Below are 19,566 nucleotides of genomic sequence, written 5' to 3' on the forward strand. Positions count from 1 at the left end.
TATCCAGAAAGAAATTTATACCATAGATTTTTATGGAGCAGAAACCAAGCAAAATACTAAAACTTTTGTTACTTTATTACTTATCCTTATGTGATTATAGTAACAGTTTGGCTTCCTTCCTATTCTGTTACAGGGCATCAGTCTCCTGATCACCCTTGCTCTGTGAATGGCTTCCTTCTGCCTTCTCCAAGACTTCTCACTAGGATCTGGTCCAGAGAAACAGTATGGATAAGCACAGAGTAAAAATTTTCAGGCTCTTTCTGTCTTGGATATCCTTCAGGTTCAACAAACCTTCACATTAACACATCCTCACAGCCTCCCCTACTACTACACACTCACATGCAAAACTGAAGCACATACTTGCATGCTCAGGCTATAAAAGCACCATGGTTAGGGCAGTGACACTGTCTTCTCATCATCTGCTGAACTTTGAACTGATAAGACACTCACAGTCTTGTCATGGATGAACATATTAACACTGTAATGATTTAGCAGCAAATGCTTTCATGCGCAACAAGTCTCCACTCAGAGAAAAAACAGTTTCCAAGAGCCAGAAAGGCCCCACAAAAGTCCTAGCCCAAGAATTATGAAATCTGGCTCCAGGCTGCTCTCCTCAACAAGTGTGAGCACAGGCCAGCTGGCCCAAGGACTCCCATTCTCTGTCAAACACATTATCAAAGGATAATCACAGCATATTGCAATTCATCTTCAAAGTGAATTACAGTAACCCTGGGCAGTATTTATCAGTTTGTGACCTCTTTGCCAATCATGGATCATAGATATCTGGCTGCTTAAATTACCATTCTTCTATTCTTACTGATATTAAATCAGATTAAAAAGTAGAAGGAAATATATCAAATATTTTTCAAAGACTACATATTTTGCATGGACACTACACGCTTATGCTAGGGAGAAATTATGTGACTGAAATGGGAACACTGTTCATTTGCAGTTTGGCATTTAATTGAGGTGCTGTGTAACAAGTGCATTTTTTTCTTAATAAAGTTGAGGTTCATTTGATGATTCCCAGTTTAAATGCCAGCACAGTTAAGTCCATAGCTTCTAAATGACCAAGCAGAACACATCCAGCAAATATGCCTGTTTATTGTGAACGGATGCAACAGAGCTTGATGTACCACTGAACAGACATTTCCTCAGACACTGCTCCTGGGAGACAGATGCATGTTCAGACAAAGGCAGTCAACCCCCAGCCTCACACACCAAAAACTGGGACATCTGGACTGAGTGCTTTCTTTTGGAAAGGAAAACACATTGAAGACAACTGGCATCAACTTAGAGAATGTAACTGAGTGAAGCACTGTCTGAGCTTTTTTGGTTGTGAAATGAAGAGATGCAGTACAAAAATGAGCATGCAATTTCTTAGTTGGTACCAAAGAAACAGCCTTCAGATACAGGGAAATGTTTCTGTAAGAAATTGAAATATATTGGTTCTCTATACATTTTGATAGATTTGGATAACTAGAACAGTTCACTCAGAACACAAATGTCATTGATATATTATTCTCATGCTGAAGAGTAAACAATAGATATATCACATCTTTAGATGACTCATACCAGAAAGTGCTGTGAGAAAGGAGCGTAAATAATAATGTAACTAGTAGAAAATTTTAATCTCTTTTCATGTGTGCATTCCTCACTATAGTTATAAAGGATACATATTTAATTTAACATACTGATATTGTAAAGAGATTGTATGTAGCCCAAGTATATAAAACTACATAGATTAAGAAAGAGGCATTTTTCACAGTAACACTTTAAAAAAAAATTTTCAATGTTAAAATAGTGTATCTTCCTGTCTTTCTATAAAAGGAAGCAGTTTCCATAAACCAGTTTTGCTAATGCTTTACATGGAACAATTTTTAACACATACCTTTGCATGCATTTTTTTCAATTTAAGTATTTTTCATATTGGGCAACCTGGCTATTTTCCTCTGCAGTAGCAGAGGAACGATTGTAAAAAAATGGATTTAGAGACTCAGCCAGGCTGTTATACAAATACAGTTCATTTATGCAATAGCAGAGCTAACTAGAAAATAAAAAGACAAGGGAAATCTTTGCTGGAGTAACAGAAAAACAACCCACCAATCCTCCAGTTTGTTACACTGATACAACTCTTCCAAAACTCTATGGGATTCTACCAGTCTAACAAAGACAAAAATGTCATTCATTATAAACAAAATCTGTTTAGATTTTGTCAGATCTTAAAGGGAGAAAATTCCCTGCAGATTTTTATTATTATTAGCAATAAGTTGTAAGATACTACCCAGTGTTGTCCATAAAGAATAAAAAATACCTAGGAATTTTTTTTTAAACAAAATCTCACACTTATATTAACAAAATGAAAATCTCACAAAAGAACAGAAATAAAATAACATTACAGCTTCTGTCTATATAGGGCTTTCTACAAGACATGTTGTGCAATAAGCCTGCAATAGATCATGAACACAGTATTTAGTAAATGAAAATATATTATGAAGTAGGCAATTAAATAATTTGCTTGCTATTAAAATAGAAATGAAGAATAAATAAACAAGGTTTTTCCAAATCCAAGAAAAACCATATCCAGAATATTTATCTATATTTTATTTATTTTAGATTTATTTCTATTAGATAGTAAGATGTACCAGAAGAAAACATTTAGAATATTTATAGAACACAGAGAAAATTTCTAGTGGTTTGATGATTCCTACTTCCTGAATGGAGAAAAAGAGTCACAAAGATGTTTTTGTCATACCTTTTCTAGAGACTAAGCCAAGTAAAATACTCGTGTCATCTTGAAAACTGAGACTGCTTACTCCTTCTTAGTAGGCCGCAAGCTGCTGTCATGGGCAAGAAAGATAATGTACTTGAACATTCAGGTAACAGGTGGTATGGCAAAAGTTCAGGAAGACAACCAGGAAGCATCTAGCCTGCAAAAAAAAAAAAAAAAAAAAAAAGAAAAGGGAAGCAGAGTGTGTCTTTTTAATTTGTTATACAGCAGGTGCATTCAATTTGTAGACTGGGGGGATGCAGAAGCAACTGTGTCTTATCAAGGTTAAATGCTTTAATTCTCCTCTCCCTTACATACATTTTACATTTCCCTGATTCTTTTTATTTCTGTATAGTTTTTCAATTTATGTTCATGTAAAAAAAGAAAATCAGACCTATTTTGTCTCCATAGTTGGATGTGGAGAAACTCACTTTATACTCTGTCTTAATAATACTGGCTCTGTCACCAAATTAAAGAGAGGAATGGGCTAAAATCATTACTTTGTGTTTCATTCTTAGAGAATTTTAGTGGGGGAGTGCTTCCTGGAAATGACTTATTAGACAGGTCTGAGACATGATACTTGTCTACCCAAACAATCTCAGTATTTCACAAGGTTCTCAATGTCACCCATCTTCTCAAATACAAAATGCACATGGCTAGTCATGAAAATTACTGCAGTAAGATTTGATCCCACTCCCATTAAAGGCACTGTTTTTCTACTGCTTCCAAACAAGTAATTTCAAAAACAGTGTCACAAGTAGGAGTAGTATTATTCTATTGTACAGTATTATGGTCACTGGCAGCCTGAGTTGTGCTATGATCTAGTGGCTCTTAGCATTTCATACTCTGCAAGTATAGCTAATCCTGGAAACCACATGAGATGTGACTACAAGGACTGAACAGCCTGTGCATTTGGCATTGCTTCTACCCTATTTTTTTTTCCCCAATGTATTTCTCATTGAGAAAACAAACAAACAAGCAAACAAGAATTTTCAGTCCATAACAGAATAAAAATGCTTGTACAAGCTCAAGTAGCAAGATAGGCTGATTATTTTGCTTTTTAGTTCAAGTGTCAGCTTGTTTTCAGCTGCTATCAAACACTTTGTCACACCAGATGCCCATTATATCTGTTACATGGTGAAATGTTTCAGTACATAAAAGACAAGGTGCATGATTTTCTCATACTTATCTTTGAAATCACCAAAGTACTTTTCGTAGCTATGTTTGCTTACACCCACTGCATTCACTTTAAAGTTCCCTTTAACGTTCCTCTTATCATCTTTTTTCTCATGTTCGTGTATGTACATTTCAAAGTTATGATATTTCTAAGAGTAACAAAACATTAAGCCATGTTTTTTTCCATGCTTACTTCTGCTTGTTCTCCATTTTGCTAAATAAATTTACTCCAGTGGCTAAAAAGTTGCAATGTCCTTAATGTTGTACATTCATGACACAAGGAAAACCTATTCCTTTTGTTTGCTTTTTGTGTATTTCTTTATCTCTTAGGATGCCTATCTCAAGGAGCTTGCTTAAATATAAATACTGAGTGCATGTGTACCAATTACCTCAACACCAACACTATTTGCTTCGCAAAGGACTCTTTTACTCTAGTTCACGATGAAATAACTTTTTTCCAGATTCTCCTTTCCACCCCCTAATCTCCAATTTTTTCTCCTGTATCCTTATGGCTACATGAAACATAATATAATGGCTCATGGCTTTTGCAGTACATTATTCAGAGGTTGGTTTTGGACCAAGCCACTAAACTAACTCCTAGTTTTACTCTGTGGCACTGTAAATACTGTTGAAAGTCATTAAAATTTTATTTAGGCAAATATGCAATATTTTCCTGTACTGATTATCTCTTCTGTCAGCTATAAGAACTTTTTATAAGCCTGTTTTAATAAAATATATGGTTTAGATTGGATTTGAAAGTATTTCTAGATATGCAACTATGTTTTTCTAGCTACAGATTCAATATGGCTTTTTATTTACCAGTGCAAAGAAATGGCACCAAGCTGACACAATTCCATGCTAGGCTGGATGGAGTGTACATGGCTGAGTGAGCAGTATCGTGCCCTGAGCTAGGCTGCTGCAGATGAAGGGGGGAAAAGAGGGTTTTACACCTTCTGTTCTGTTAGTGGAATTTAATGGAAAATGTATGCCTCAGCCAGGGGCCAAGCAAGCAGCCAAACATGATGTTGGCCACAGCCAAGATGACCTGTTCATTTGGCTGCAGAAGAAAAGCTCTGCTGCATAGAGCAATACTTTGAAACAGCTGTACCATGGCACAGCTTTTGGGGGATTGCTAAACACAGTAAACAAAGGCCATCACATATTAGAAAACTGAAACAAACCAAACAAATGAAAATGCAATTAATATCCATTGCCACTCTTTATCAGTTGTCATTTTGGCAGGTCTCAGCAGCATGGAAGGAAACCATCACTTGAAATCCTCTATTACAGACTGGAAAAGTGACTTTTTTGTTGTTTTTTCCTTACTACGCACTTTAAAGGACATCGATAAGACATAAACATATCTATGAAGGAAGTTTTTTTCTAACATATGAATACAGGAGCATTCAACAGAGAAAATAAGCTGCTATCCAATGTTTATTTATTCTTATGTATGGTTAGCACTGGACACTCATTCAGTGGAGGAGCTGTACTAGACATTGACAAACATCACTCACATGACTATTTTGAGCTGTTTAAACTTAACTGAAACATATTTTGCAAGAAGAAATGAGTTTTCTGATTAATTTTGTTTAGCTTGATCTTTTTTTTTAATCCGAAAAAGAAATTGAAATCCAGAAATACAATCTTAAAAGAGTTCACCTGAGGCTTTTTTAGAAAAATATTCTGAAACGTGAAGATAGCATAGAGGTCTTTCTCCAAGGTAAGACTAATGCAGTGCAGAGGGTCAGAATAAACCCTTAATTCTATTTAAACAGTAGAGAGACCTTTAGCTGGCTCTGCCTAGAGGTAAATTTCCTCCTAGGTGCAGACACCAGTTACTTCATTAAATAGAGTACTGGCCCATTCTGAGAAGCCCCAGAGGCATGTTCAAACACAGATGAATTCAGAAGAGAACAATCATTATGAAAACTAATGCTGCATTCTTTCTCTGAGGCCAGAGGACAAGTCAAATAATTTCATTAAACCTACTTCTACAGATTTTCCCTAGCAAATTCATACAAGAGCATTGTGGGGATTTTTAGTAATTTAATGTTAAAACAATGGAACATACTTTTAAAAAGAATGAAATAATTTTTTGTATTTCAGTCATCAATTACTAAAATGAATAGTAATGTTTTTATAGCTAAGGTGTTAACTGATGTGAGGTTAAAACAAGCCAACTCAGAATGCTTTGACTTTCTCTTTGATTCAGACTGTATGCTGCACTAAACGATAAGGCTTACTCCAAGCATAACAAATAAACTGGGTAGAAGCAGAGTGTTTCTGTTAACTAAGTTCAGGCTTTCTGAGAGAATTGATTTTATGGGGTTTCTATTTCCTCTGTTCACCTTATATGGGACTATGGGCTCTTTTTATTTGGATGTAGTGTTTCTGAATTCTGCAATTTGAAATACCCACAAAAAGGTTAGCTGAACAACTTTAACTTTTGACAGTAAGAAGGTAGAAACATGCCAAATAAATACTGACATAAACATAAGAAGGTGAGTGGGTCATAAAACTGACCTGACCATATTGTGTCCTCTGGAAGAGAAATACAACTTGATTATGATATAATTCAATTCCTATATATTATCATGATCAACTAGTTGCAGCAATACTAATTTCATGCATAAATGTTGCTAATAAATTTAAAGCAGTTTCATTAAAGTGTAATATGTGTTTTGTTTTTATTAGCAGACAAAAATTAAACACTAGAAAGTGGAATTATTTCAATTTGAAGTAGAGAAGGCTTCATATATATTACCTTACTTAAAAATAATGTCTTTCTTTTGATGTTTGCTGCTAAAATAACAAGTATGAACTAACTTAAATAGGCTTCACTAAAGAAAATGAAAAATGGCATATAAGAATTACTTACATTGTCTTTATTGTTCTTATATTACTCTATACTTGCAAAATGGCTCATCATAATTTTGAAAAGTAAAAACTGAATTTTTGTAAAATGCCTTTGTTCCTACAGAAAAAAAAAAGAAGAAAAAAGTTTTGCTGTGTATCTCATGCTCAATCCCAAATCTATTAATTTTCCAAGTGTTTTGCAATGTTTGGGTTTACTGGGCTAACTAATTACTATTAGTTACCATAAATCTAAAGAAAATTCTACACAACTTCAGAGCATAGGGTTACACAGTGTTATCTAATCTGCCTTTGTGCTATCTTTTCTCACATGTCTACCTTTAATCTGTAGCATAGATTTGGGTTCATATAAAGGATACGTCTTTTCAGAGTGCTTTTACATGCCGTATTCAGTTATTGTTAACTACTTTCAAGGTTGTTTTGGGAACTGCAAATGGATGATTCAGATGCCAGTAAATGATGCAGTGCAATTACATGCAGGTTCCTGAGCTACACAGGTAGAAACAAGTGCCCAAATCATACCCCCATGCAACATGTGGAGAGGTGGTGACAGCTGGTTTTATGTGCACAGCAAATTTACAAGATTTGCTGTTGTAACATCCGGCATGTGCAGTTCACAGGTTGTGTGCTGAGTCTTTTTCAAGCTTCATTTGGAACATGCATACTGAAAATCCATTTGCTTTGGAGATGCAGTTGAGGAATAACGCTGAACCTCATTTACCTCTTCAGCTGACTTCCCCCTAAGTAATAGACATGACACCAGCAGGCCTCATGAGCTAACCAACTGCTAATGCTTCCTTTTAAATATTGTCTGGCAAAACCAGTCTGTAATAATCCAAAGGTAAAGTCTGATTTATTTGGCCAAAGCATACTTAATTCTTTGGTATGTTGATTCAAAGGAACAGATACGGACATGCAGATACCCTTACCTGTGCTTGCCAGGTCTCTCAAGCTGCTAATCAAACCTCATTTAATGCCTTTTCTTCTGCTGGTCACCAGGCCTGGGTTCCCAGGCAGCCAACTCCGTGTCACTGAGTATCTCTTCCTTGGCTTCCTTCTGTCCTGTGGGACAGCAGCACAGCAGTGCCTTCATGTGCAAACTCTCTGTGCAATCAGAAAAACCACGATTAAAAGTGTGGATGCTCTGTTTGGTTATTTGTTGAGATGATCCTTACTCAGATCAGCTCATTTCCTTTCAACACCTATTTTCAAAGGAACACCTTTTGAAGCATATAGCAACATGTAAAATGTTCTTAGCAGAGAATGTAAGCATTTGCATTTTCCCATGAAGGAAATCTATTACAATTACCATGACATGCTCAGTAGTTTCTTTGACCTATATGTATAGGGCCATTACAGGCTTTCAGGTCTTCCAAGTCCCATAGTCTATTCGCTGAAGGGTGTCTGCTGAAGATACTAAAGAATGTTCAGAAAACACACTTTAAGTCTACTATACTTAATAGATGGATTTTAAACATACTATCTGCATGTTTGTTTGATGCGAGCAAAGGGGTCCAGTACTTGTACCATGCTGAGTACAGGCGAGGGCTATTCCACCCTTTTTCCTTAATGAGGAACACACTCCCATTGTCCTCATCAGGGCAGCACAGCCTGCATAATCTGCACTAAACTACTAGCCAGCTGCTAACTGTGAGCAACATAAGATAGATCAGGGGGAAGGCCAAGTCAAGTGTACAGATCTGCAAAGCTGGTACACCAGTTGACCAACATAATTAATACTTTGGCCCTAAGCTATCTTTTAAAAATCACTACTCCTTCATCTTCTGAACAGCACAACCTAAACATCTGAAGTTTTTGACTGTTTTAGGTAAACTGTTGACACCTGGTAAACTATGACAGTGGTGCTGGAGAAATCTTTTAATCTTTGATCTTACCTATCTGCTGCGATCCCACAACAAATTATGGTCTTGCCAAGTGTTTTTCTTCTTAGATATAATGTATACAAAAACAGAGAGGGAAATCTGGAGATCAGAAATGAATACTTTTATTTGCTGAGGCTTACTTATATGAGGTTTGAAAGTTTTCCTTTGTAAAAAAGACACAACTTTTGGTCATTTAATTCTAAAAGTTTATATAGTCAGTTAGATGGATCATGATAAGACCTTTTTCATCTCTAAGAATTGACATACTAACACTTCTTGATGAGTAACACTCAAATTTTGACTTATTCCTGTCAATAAGTACAATAAGAGAAATGTACAAAGTGCACTACAGTTCCCTGATAACATACTAATTCCTTTTGAGGTTTTTTTTAAATTTTTGATCTCAAAATACAGCATTTTTTAGTGTCTGAATCTTTCTTACAGATGCTTGTTATTTGCATCCCTCTTCATTTGAAAAGGATGGGGAAGGAGGTGTTGTATTCAAGTACTACATAAATTAAATATTTTGAACTACATAATTATTTCATATTCTAAGAATAGCTTATAATTAATTAAATGTCAGTATAATTTGAAGTGATTTCAGCTGAAGTATGTGGCACTAATACTGTTCTATGAAGTTCCATTTTTTAAGGTATAACATTAAAATCATACTTAGAAGCATTATTAAGTTGTAGTGATATTGCATTCAAGAAGTCATTGAGGGTCACTGTATATCAGAAAGGAGAATATTTAGAGAATCTTACTTTTGTCAAATTCAAAGTTTCAGCTTCTTTTTAGAAACAGAAAGTAGAAAGAAAAACTGTAAAATTGATGAGAATTATTTGAAGTGTCCAAGAAGTTAATTAGCTTTTTTTTTTTTTTTTTTTAGGAAAACCTTGTGTATTTACTGTTATAAAATTAATAATAGAGTTTATGTATCTATCTTTACCACAACAGTAAACATAAAATTTAATTTCATTTTGTGTCAACTTTGAATACAGTGTATTATATAGTAAAAATACTCCCTACAATATTTTTCAGTAACCACTGTTTCAGAATCATGCGTTTACAAGACTTACAGGAGCAACAGAAACAAAATTGTCCTGCTTCAGAAACTGATATTTCACAAAACAGAGAAAGACTAAATTTCTGTGGGTCTATGGAGGACAAAAGCTATCCTATGGTATTCTGGTGAGCTGTATATCAATAATTAAGTAGTCATTCACAGAAGTAGAAATGAAACTTGGAGTCAGGCAAGGTGCTCAGTGCTCAAAGTTCACATTATTAAATACATTGGCTTTTTAGGTGCCTGTCAGTCACAGTTACATTACATTCCCTAGATTCCTGTATGGCTCAAAATGAGGTCCCCATGGAAGGGATTTGTAACTGGGCAGAAGCAATTAGGAAATTATAAGCATAGTTGGTTTACCATAAAGCCTCACCCTGGGATGTGGGGGAGGCATATCTCCCCATGTCTAACATCCCACATCAGAATGTTAGAGACCTATGTTATTTAAAATAAAACCAAGGCATTTTCAGTTGTGTCTTTCAAAACACAAGAACATCTCATCTCATTAACAGCTGAGCCTGGGATTTAAATTCCATTGAGATGTATAAAACTTGTACACAATTCTTGCTTCAGCTTGAGTCTGTATCTCACAGGTGTGTCCCACAAAACTTTTACCATAAATGATAACATAAACATAAGCAAAACTTTGCAGAGCCTGAAAGGACATAGTCAGGAAATAGTCACCAAGTTTTTCAGCTCAGTCAAGAATGGACAATTTCTTCTGGTTTCCAAGAAGCAGAATTGTAGGGAGCAGAGAGCATTGTAATATGGAAATCATGAATCATGTTAGAAAGGTAAGTCTTGCATATGTCCCTTAATAGCTTTATCCCCAAATCTTATTCTCTTTATTATTAGGCCATTAAATTTCTCACTAAACAGAGTTTGTGATGAAGGAGTCTGAGAAGAGATTTGACCAGAGCTGACTATTTCATAAAAAAAGTCAACACAGAATCAGATAATTGATCTTAATGGCTATCTCTGCACTGATAATTCAGTTTTGAAATCCAAATCCATACTTCTTCTAACAATGCGCTTTATTGTGCAGCTTTTGTTTTGCTCTCTTATATGTAGCAGCTATAAATCTTTCATACTAAACACAACAGAATTGTGTATTGCAAAGAGATACTACGACAAATAATCCACTGGACACAAGGTGAAAAGGAGTGAACTTTAAAAAAAGGCAAGATCTAAAAAACTTTATTTGTACTCCCTCAAGTTTCTGCAACATCCTTCTATTGTAATCACACAATTCACATGGTGATTGAATTATGTGATTGATTTTAGCAACTGACTTTGTCAAACCTTTGGTGAAAGATTCAGTTCTTTCTGGGAAGCTCCTTTGTGCGTTCTAAAATTTTGTGATTGTGAAATGAGATTTTTACAGTTAGTGTTAGGGTTTTATGGTCACTTTTGCCTCATTTTAAGGTGTAGGTAAAACAATCCTTCAGCTACCTGCCCTTAAATTACAGAGTCACAGTGACTAGAGACACTGTATTACTGCACTTCACCAGTTGTGCATAAAGACTATATGATGACAATATTATTTCTAACAGGTGGTGCAGTTCTCTAATGCAAAGTACAAAATAAAGTAAGATTGCAAGTGCTAAATATGATCTATCCAGCTCAGTTAGGAAAACCTCTGAAGTTGCTGTATCATGGTTTCAGAAGCCAAATAAACACGGTTAATGCAGAAGAAACTCTAGAGTTTCAGTCTTACCCAGCCGAGACTAAGACTACCTTGGTTAGCACTGCATGTACTGTGTGTACATAGTCACGTCAAAGTACAGATGCAGTCTGTTTCTCTAAACCACCATGGCTTAGACTATAAACTAAGAAACCACATACATACAAGGTATGGGGACAACCTTCATCATCATCTGTCTAATCAGAAAGCCATGCCCTTATACTTTTGAAAGGTTTCAGAAGCCATAGAAAGAATTAGTGCATCCAGTTCTGGGGTCTCCAATTCCAAATGGATGTTGATAATTTTAAAAGGGTTCAGAAGAGTAAGTTGAGGTCTGCTGGGTGACACGTCCAATAAATACTAACTGAATTTCATTTATTTAATTTACCATAAGACATTTAGGTGATAACTTGGTCACAGTGAACCAGTGCACACAAGGGAAGATAGCTGATGGAAGTTTAGTGTACTTAAATAAAGACACAGATAGTAATAAAGGTATAAAGGGATCAAACAGAAGGAAGCTGAAGCTGGCAAATTTAGATTAGAAATATAATTAATGAATGGCTAGAAAAAGATTAATGATTGGAACAACATACGCAGTAAACTACCCATCACTCTCAGATGTTACATCAAGACTAGGGTTTTTTTTCTAGAAGATATACATCCTTTGCACTGATGCCGTGGGCTTGATGTCCCGTTCCTTGGAACATGGAAGTTGCAAAGCTGAACAGAGCCACAGTCTGGCTAAAGAAAGGGATGTGCAGGAGCTTGACAAGAATGTCCACCACTGCAGGCAGACCTAAAGGGGAGATGGCAGCCTCCCTTTTCCCCATGACACATTACTTAGGAATGTATCAGTGAAAATCTAGAGGAGAAAAAGCAGCTTCCCAGGTCCCATTCCTGAGCACTAGAGACATACAATGCCTTTTACTAAGGAAAAAGTGTAAATTTTAAACAACTGATTATATATGCTTAATATAAATGTGTGAGGAAGTGAGTGTATGCTACGTATCTTATTAGACGGGTCATACCAACTGGTATGGATAAGTTGCTGACAAGCCATCACATTTAGTGCTGCCCCCTTCTCCAGTTGTTATTTCAACTTTCTTGAAGTTATCAGTGTATTGAAAACATAATCAGTTTTATATCCCTATGCTCCTGTGCTGACACAACCTTTCTATTACTCTCCCTTTGTTAACCTGTATGCACTGCCATCACACCACTGCTAATCCTGATGTGTTGGCAAGCTGTACAAATGAGAGACAGAGAGGATGAGAAGGAGGGAGGAAGGAGACAGGGAGAGGGAAAGAAAGAGACTTTTCTCTCCCTCCTTCTTTCACTCTCCTTTTCATGTGCTCAGGCACAGAGATAAACATCATTTGCAAAAGCAGATGGCCTCTTTCATGAGACAACTGAATAAGGCACTGGAAAGTCTACAAACATTAATAACTGGTTGTTTTCAAATAGCAAAAGAGCCTCATCATTCTCTTTGAAGCACAAGCATTTTACATTTACTCCAAAATAAATATACATTTTATTCTTTCATTCCATTACACTTGCAGACATCTTTTAGGAATTAGTAATATATGCAAATAGTGACTTGGTTTTAGAGAGTGTGAATATTCCATTTAAAGGTATCGGTACACATCTACCAAAAATCATGAAACTGAATAATATATTGCAATATATTTTAGGGGTCTTTCTCCTCGTTCCTGCAGCAGTTCCTGAGTAGTACTGCATGTGCAGTCTTTACACCTATGAAGATACCAGTTCTGTTTTTACAAGATTATTAGCCACTTAATGAAGTGGAGCTTTAAAAGGAATATCCAGTACCACAAATGTTTTGACAGAACACTGTGAAGGAAGTGCAAAATAATTTGTGATACCTGTATGCAGTAGACTGACTACTGCCATGGGAATAGGCTCAGTTGTGCAATCTATGTATAGCATAGATTACTTAGGATCTGTTTGGAGTGAGCATGGGCAGTGTTGTGACAAATGAGCTGTAGAAATGCAGTTCATAATCCTCAGAGAAACTAGACCCTATGACAGCAGAGATACTTAAAAGTCATATTTGAAAAAAAAACCACCACAACCACCTTGCTTGGCCTCAGCATTCACTACACTTAAGATTCCTGTGTACTAATGAGCACCTCTATTCAGGAAGTGTATTTTCAATTAGGTACTTCTTGTTCCAGCTGTACTAGGTGCTAACAATCACTAAAGAAACCATTAGTTTAATAAAAAGAATACATGTAGCTCTGGCACAACCTCTGTAGAGATTATGAAGTTACTACTTCTAAAGGACTAACTGCCCTTAAAACTCATGGGCCATCCTTTGAGGTGAGGCAAAGTACCTGTACCACAGGAAAAGCAGAATTATATGTGGGTATAGGAAATAAGCACAACTTCTAAAATGGTACCCGTGTTTTGTGGACATGGCTATTAGGATATCAGACAGGAATCCTAAACTGTTTTTTGACACATACCTTAAGTCCCACAAGGATTCCTGGGCCTCTTCTCACATCACCATTTACTGCAACTATGCACAAAATGGAGAAGGTCTACCGCGGCACTGGGATTCCTAATCCTGTTAAATGCAGAGGGCAAACAGTATGTCAAAAACTTCATCTCCATTACATCTCTTGTTTAGGAAGTCAACATCTCCTTTCCAACAGCATGAAAAATGAGCAAAATAATGGAACCTTTGTCCCCTACTCCTGATGAAGAATTAGAAGAACTTTTTGGATTTCATTGCCTGTTGCACAGCTGGTGAGGGAAGCCAGCCCTCAGGCTCAATTAATTTATTACTCACCCTTACTTTCGTTAGTATCTTCAGTTAAGTTGTATACTTAATAATACTCATGCACAATTGTGTACATAGTGACATATCAGATATCGCACGAGTGCTGGACTGGCTATTGAAAGATAACTGACCTGACGCAAAAGTAGGCTTGTCTGACTGTGATTTATGGAGATGTTGGTTATAATGGCTATGTTGTCATTGCTTGCACGAGGTAAGATTTAAGATTATGTTCTGACCAGCAAGCGAGCAATATAACTCTCCTTAGGATTGACAAAGTGAAACAATCCTTATCCAGGTGCTTAGCTCCTCTTAGGAAAGCCTGGTAGATACTAGCATAACTCTCTGTACACTTTGCTGAAGCATCTGTGACATTTACTCTTTCAGTGGCTAAAAGGAGAGGAATTATTCCCTAAAGGCCCCTTTCCACTGATTATCAAGAACCCCCAAAGAGATTTCTTGAAAACTGGGTCAGTTCCCCAGAGGGGGGCATTCCATGGAGCTCTCCAATGCTTTATTTTTATTATGCTGAAAGAGCCCTGTCAATTATGTGCAGCAAAACACTCATTTAATTAACATTCTGTGTCATCTGAAAGTATTTAAAGATAACTTCAGGCTTTCTGTATCATGGTCTATTTTTGACACTGCACCTAAACTGCAACCTTGTTGTTTTAGTCTGATATAGTTTATTTGCAGCTTGAAACGAGATGCCTATTAGCAACTACATTTGATTTTTAAATTCAATTTTTAAGGCAATTTAGGATGAAATTCATGAATAAGGGCTGAATTAAGAGCCAAGGACTCTAATTCTTCCTTTCACTGTGAAGTTTTCTGTGACTCCTGACTCAATAACAGTCAGCTTCCAGCCGTCCTATTTATAAACAATCTCTCTATTGACAAAACAGTCTGTCACTAACTATTTAATGCATTGTGATGATGATCTATATGGTATTAAAAACATCACTGCTGTGTACCCCTCTGGGAAAGTGACTGTTGCGAACTATAGTGCAGTCCTTGTTTCACAGAGTGGCTTCTCCCACAAAAATAGTGCTGTTACTTGAATAACAAATATTGTCCAGTTCTTGCAAATAAGGTGGACCTCCTGTGGTTGTATTTTAATTAAGCAGGCATTTCCCCATGAAGAAAACTTCAGATTATTTTGACTGTACATTTTTCCATAAATTTTCAGTATATTGTGTAGTGTTTTTTCCCTTGCACAACAGGAGAAAAAAATGGTTTTACAGGACAGAAGACTCCCTTCTTCAACTGCAATATTGAACAAGGCCAGAGTTGTTACAAAAAGGTGAATTTTTCCTAATCTCTGACATTTTCAGACATACCTTTCATATGGCAGCTCTATTAGCAAACTTTAGAATAAAAACTGCTTTCTGTGCAATAATACTACATTGATGGATTATGTTAATAGTTTATCTGCAAATATCACCATAATTTTCTCTTTGTGGTACTACTGCTTCACTAGCTTGTCTTTCTGAGGGTGAGTTACCTAATCTAAACATTTAATTTTGCATATCCTCCTGAATTTCATCTTGTTCTGAGGTCCAGGCCAAGGTTTTTGTAACGAGCTTCCTAATTGCTAAAATAGCTATATACTCTATTTTAAGCAGAGCTGCTTATCAGTATTCTGAACAGAATTGGAGCTTCTATGTACCCTGGGATATTGCCCTTGAGGTATCACCGTGCTTTGTCAGGGTGCTCTTGATAACTGATCTTTCAGTATTGCTGTTCAACAGGGTAGTGATTTTATGCCTCCACTTTTCTGCTGTCATGAAGAAAGTATCACAACCTTGCTGGAAGTCAGGGTAGTTCACACTGCTGTGCCTCACTATTCTAATCCCCACATCCCCAGTGATCATTCTGTCAAAGGAAAATGTCCAATTCTCAGTCATTTTCTTGTTCCGATCTAATTATTGTCCTTTCTAATTATTTTTCTACTCTGAGTTGTTTTGCTAAGAGCAAGTTCCAGCAACTTATCTCTTTAAAAATACGAGATACCCATTAGGGCAGAATGTAATCCATGCCAATTCCAGTAAGGTCTCTATGTAATACTTATGTTTTTCTGTTGACATACCAGAGGTATGCTGTCCCCTACTGAAATCAAATGTGTTTCAATGGCAGGAGTCTTAATATGCACAGAGCTGAAGGTGATGAACAGTCACCTTGTCCAAGCCCGTGTAGGCTATGCAATACTGACAGCTGATGCGGAGCTCCTCCTGTTGTACTCCAAGGGAGCTATTTTTGACTGCTGTGAATATTGGGTATGACTTGGAATGTCCTAAGACACATCAGAGCCTAAATTTATCCTCCATTTTTTTTGAAAATCTCAGACTAAATGTTGACGTAGGTCTTACCCTCTGTCAGTGAGAAAATTTAAGAATTCCATTACTGTAAAAATAAATTAGACTAATACAACTACAAATATCTTTGTCACTCTAATGTTACACAATAGTCAGAGGTTAATAATGCTGTTTTTCTCTGCTAAATTGCTTTACTTGAACACAAGCCCTGTGATATCAAATAGAGTCTAGTAGTGAAGAAAATTATAAGACTATTAGCAAAGATTGTAAAATAGACCTTGATGAAAATGGAAATAACTAGTAGCTTACACAGAAAAGTGGAGCTCTAGGGTATGTTGTGAAAGCCAGTAAACTTGATATATCACTTATGTACAACAAAAAAATATTAAAGATATCTACATTATCTAAAAAAAAAAAAAGCAATTCTTAATAATGGTAGCAACTCCAGACCTTTAAAGGTCCCTTCTAACCCAAACTATTCTATGATTCTATTATATATACAAAGAAAAATAATAGCAAAACAAAACCACCCCACTATTTAAAGTTACTTGGTTAAGGCACAGTAGAACAAGACTCTAGATTCTAAAATGCATCTAACCTGCTGCTGTTATTTGTATTTATAGCTCTGTCACAAGGCCTTTAGGAGAAACTTTTCCATATTTTTTATATACATTTTGAATATATAGTTCCCTTTTGCAATTTAAATCCCTTGCTCATTGCTTCCAGGAATGCAGTAAAGCATACCCTTTATGCAATAGTGTGTACGTAAAGAGATACATGGAATTTCAGCGCTGATTCATTTCTATACCACACTTGTAGTTCATTGCCACAGAACCAAATCACTTTTTCCAGTTGCATTGATTATACTCACTGTCTTTCATTGCTTATGATTTAACCAGGGGATTTACACCAGATTCTGCAGCTCTCAGCAAAACTTCTACATGTAGAGCTAGGGTCAGCTGGGGATTTCTGATCACATGGCTTGGCACAAGCTAGACCATGAAAACTAGAGTTCAGTATTCAGGATTTCAGTATATTTAATACCAAACATAATGCAATTGTAAATCAGCATCTTGCTCACATTCAGGCCTATTGAACAACTAAGGGTATGCAAGGTGTTGCCATGAGCCCTCTAAGAGCTGCACACTTTGAATTAAGGAGTTAGCTTCAGAATTCCCTTTTCAAGTGTGTTCTTGAAAGAGGCTTGATGGAAAACACAGTGGGAACACAGTTCTCCCCTTTAGGAATTTAACCAGAACCCAGGAGACCTGAAAGTACATTTCTACTTCTACAGTATCTGCTTTTTAACAAATGTCTAGAGTGAACTCGATGGGGTGCACTCCTCACTGTAGTCTGCTGCACTTGCTCTGGTAGTTCTCAGCAACACATTCTGTTCCCTACAGAACTGAACCAGCAACTTTAGCCCTGGAAGAGTAATTCTGTCTGGTAGCTTGGAAAACTCTTTAATCAGTTCTGAACAGCTGAGATAGAAAGGCACATGCACATACATGGATACACACAGGAGAGCCTGTCTGCTGTTAAAGTTCTCAAACATTTCTCCCTGTTTGCTCCCACTTTCCTTGGAAGGGGTCTAGGAGCTTCAGGGTTAGGACCACATATTATATGTTTTGCAGGCAGGATCAGGAGGGGAAGTTTGTATGAAGAAAGTAGTTCTACTTCTTTCTTTGAAATTTCATGAAGTTTTGATCTTTCAGGGAAAACTAAGCAGAGTTTGCAAATGAAGTAAATGTTGTATTCCATCAGCTGGAAGTTTTTATTTCATCAAACACAAATATACATACAGTGCATGCACAGGAGTGAGTTAAATTAAGGCTGCATGGACATTACAAAGCTTTTAGGTATTTGACACAGCTTTTATTGTGGCAGGGGGAATGAGCAGCACTTGTTCTATTCAGCAAGGCCTCAGTGTGTCAGCTGGCCTAGTTACATTGTCTTCAGGGGAATTTGACTTACACTGCTGCCATTGTCTGTTCTCTTCATTAAAAACAACACAGTAAACTCTCAGGGCAAAACAGCCTGTGATGTAAATACAAAACATCAGCTTTGTGTGGCCTAAATGCTCCTGGGAGGTCTCAGACTCTCCAAGACTTTCATTTTAGGAGCCAAAATTCTGAACAGATTCCTTCCTCAGCACTGCACCATATTCAATAGCAATAATAGGAGCACTTGGCACAACAGGAGCTGCAAATGTACAGTAAGTCCTCACTTTCAATATACCACACACCTGTACCACTTTTCTCTTTTGACTTATGCCCATCTCAGTCTCTTACTCTCTTCCTAAAATGAATCAACTGGTACCTTTTTTTGTTTCTTTATTAAATCCTAATGCCACAGCCTTTGTCTGGGAGGCAGCTTTGTTGTAAACATTAATATCTCTCTGCTGTGAAACCACTGTCAAAAGTAGTGACCATTTTGCATAGTGTTCCCTATTTGAACATGGTAACCATGGTAAACATTTTCTACAGTCTTATTATTTAACATACTTTTAAATGACTTGAGTTAGCACAGTCAGACGTTATTATGTCTTATTTAGTGTGGTTTAGATATGTCTGAACGGGGGTGGATATATGCCAGAGCATATCCCAGGTTATTGGTTCCAAGACTTGAGGCTGGAAGGTAAAATGCCCTAGCAATCTCCATTTACAGGACTAGAGGCTTTCTAAGTTGTGGTGTCCTTAAAATTCACTTGTGCCAGATGCAAATTCTGTCATAAATTTCATGTTTAGATTGCCATGTAACAAATTTAAGCCTACTAGTATGAATACCAGGTCTGTGCCTAAAACAGAGAAAAAAGCCATTAAAATTTTGTGAATCTACAGTTTTTGTCTTTTACTTATAATGAAATTGTGAAAACTTTTTTGAATCAAACAGGTAAAGGCTTGATAGGGTATTTATTTCATTTATATGTATAATTCATTTTTATTTTGATAGTAAACATGATCCTGAATGTATTGTTACAGTCCTAAGT

This window comes from Strix aluco, chromosome 4 (genome assembly GCF_031877795.1).
Source record: "Strix aluco isolate bStrAlu1 chromosome 4, bStrAlu1.hap1, whole genome shotgun sequence".
NCBI lineage: Eukaryota > Metazoa > Chordata > Aves > Strigiformes > Strigidae > Strix > Strix aluco.